General features: G+C 74.9%; 1 non-coding gene across 1 annotated transcript; it reads right to left on the bottom strand.

Moving 5' to 3' along the window:
- Nucleotides 1-2,006: 2,006 nt before the first annotated feature.
- LOC135979447 (5S ribosomal RNA) lies at nucleotides 2,007-2,125 on the bottom strand. The gene has a single exon (XR_010596754.1). It is a non-coding gene; the product is annotated as a 5S ribosomal RNA (ribosomal RNA).
- Between the last annotated feature and the right edge of the window lie 221 nt (nucleotides 2,126-2,346).

Here is a 2,346-nt window from a genome sequence, read left to right as displayed (position 1 = left end):
CTGGCGGCTGGTTTGCTTTCCGGCCACCAGGTCAACCCATTGGATTCGACGGGTTGACCTGGTGGCCGGTTTGCTTTCCGGCCCGGGTGTCACCCCACTCCGAGGGCAGCACGGCAGTGGTCTTGAGGACCACAGAGGGGGGCTTAATAGTCGAGACGGAGCAGGTCCGGGGGAGGCTTAATAGTCGCCCCCCGGCCAGTCCGGGGGAGGCTTAATAGTCGTCCCCCGAGGACTCCGGGGGCCAGGCTTAATAGTCGTCCCCCCCCGGGCGCTCCAGGGGGGAAAGCTTAATAGTCCTCCCCCGAGGACTCCGGGGGCAGGCTTAACAGTCGTCCGCCCCGGGCGCTCCAGGGGGAAAGCTTAATAGTCCTCCCCCGACAGTGTGTGTGTGTGTGTGTGGGAGGGAGGCTTAGCAGTCTTGCCCCGGGCGGTCCGGTGGGGGAGGCTTAGCAGTCGTCCCCAGGGCGGTCCGGGGGTGGGGGGGGGGGGGAGGCCTCACAGTCGTCCCTCGGAGAGCCGGGTCAGCGGCAGTGGTGGGTTTACGTCCAGCCTCCGGAGGGTGCGCGTCCTCGGAGGCGATGCAGGCGCCGCAGAGAGGCAGCCTCCGAGGCAGGGAGCGGAGCACCGAGGCTGGGGAGAGGGGAGCAGGAGCCGGGGGCTGGGGCTGGGGGTGGGGGGCGTTCAGGACAACCGGTCAAGCCCCGGGAAGCAGCTGTCAAATGTTCCAAGTCCCCACTCGGCCACCAGGTCCACCCCAGTCTAGCAATGGGGTTGACCTGGCTGACGGCCGGTTAGTATCAAGGTAAACTCACCGTCGTCCACAGGAGGGCAGCTCTCAGGCCGGCCGGCTGCGGCTGACTCTGGGGCGGCGCCCGGTCCCGGCAGCGAGGGGCGGGGGGCGCGGAGCGAGACGGGGCTAACCGGGGGGGGGCGCCTCCTGCGACTTTGGGGGCCGCGGGTCGTCAGTGGCGTGCAGGCCGGGCCTCTCCCGGGGGATTCGGGGGGGCGGTCCTGCGGGCCGGGCGCAGGGGGCTCGAGCGAGCCCGGGCCGGTCCGCCCCGGGGCCGGGGTCTCCGCCTGCGGCTCAGGGGGGCGCGGGTCGTCGGGGGAGGAAGCCCGGGGGAGCCGCACACCGGCCCGCCAGGCCAGGCCTGGCCTGGATGGCCGCGGGGGGATTCGGGGCGGTCCCGCGGGCCGGGGGCCGGGCGCAGGGGAGGCGGGGGGGCCGAGCGAGTCCGTCCCGGGCCCGGGGCCTCCCCCTGCGGCTTTGGGGTCCGTGGGTCCCCGCTGGAGGAAGCCACTGGGAGCTGGACACCCGCCGTCCGTCCCGCCAGGCCAGGCCTGGCCTGGGTGGCCGCGGGGGGATTCGGGGCGGTCCCGCGGGCCGGGGGCCGGGCGCAGGGGAGGCGGGGGGGCCGAGCGAGTCGGGCCCGGGCCCGGGGCCTCCCCCTGCGGCTTTGGGGTCCGTGGGTCCCCGCTGGAGGAAGCCGCTGGGCGCTGGACACCCGCCGTCCGTCCCGCCTGGCCAGGCCTGGCCTGGGTGGCCGCGGGGGGATTCGGGGCGGTCCCGCGGGCCGGCGGCCGGGCGCAGGGGGTCCGAGCGAGTCCGTCCCGGGCCCGGGGCCTCCCCCTGCGGCTTTGGGGTCCGTGGGTCCCCGCTGGAGGAAGCCGCTGGGCGCTGGACACCCGCCGTCCGTCCCGCCTGGCCAGGCCTGGCCTGGGTGGCCGCGGGGGGGGATTCGGGGCGGACCTGCGGGCCGGCGGCCGGGAGGGTCCGGGCCAGTCCGCCCCATGCCCGGGGTCTCCCCCAGCGGCTTCGGTGGCCCCGGGGGGGGTCCTCCGCGGAGGAAGCCGGGTGGGTGGGGAGCCGGACCCCAGGCGCCCAGACCCGTGACCTGCGGCCGCGACCTCCGACTCGGCAGGAGCGACGAGGGGCTTTCCGGCCCGTCCCCCCCTCTCCTTCCCCCCCAGAAAAGGAGAGAGAGCTGACTCGGACCGGGAAAAGCTGCCTACGGCACCTGGGATTCCCAGGCGGTCACCCATCCAAGTACTAGCCAGGCCCGGGACGGTTTACCTTCCGAGATCGGACGGGATCGGGGGCGTTCGGTCCGGTATGGCCGTAGGCACCCGGCCCCGCGCCTCCTCGCCCGCTTTCCCCTGCCGACGCCCGGGCCTGCCGCACGGTGAGCCCCGGTCGGACTGCCCCCCCCCCCTGCGGCAGGGCCCCCGTCTCTCGCGGGCCCGGTCCTTTTTTCCTTTTCGAGCTCCGGGGCCCGGGCTGGCCGCCAGAGCCCCTCCGCCCGCCCTCCCCGGCGTCGGGGAAAATACTGTCCCGGACTTCCAGTG

Source organism: Chrysemys picta, unplaced genomic scaffold (genome assembly GCF_011386835.1).
Source record: "Chrysemys picta bellii isolate R12L10 unplaced genomic scaffold, ASM1138683v2 scaf883, whole genome shotgun sequence".
NCBI classification, from domain to species: domain Eukaryota; kingdom Metazoa; phylum Chordata; order Testudines; family Emydidae; genus Chrysemys; species Chrysemys picta.
The sequence above is the reverse complement of the archived record's forward strand: the minus strand, read 5'-3'. Positions and strand labels throughout refer to the sequence as shown.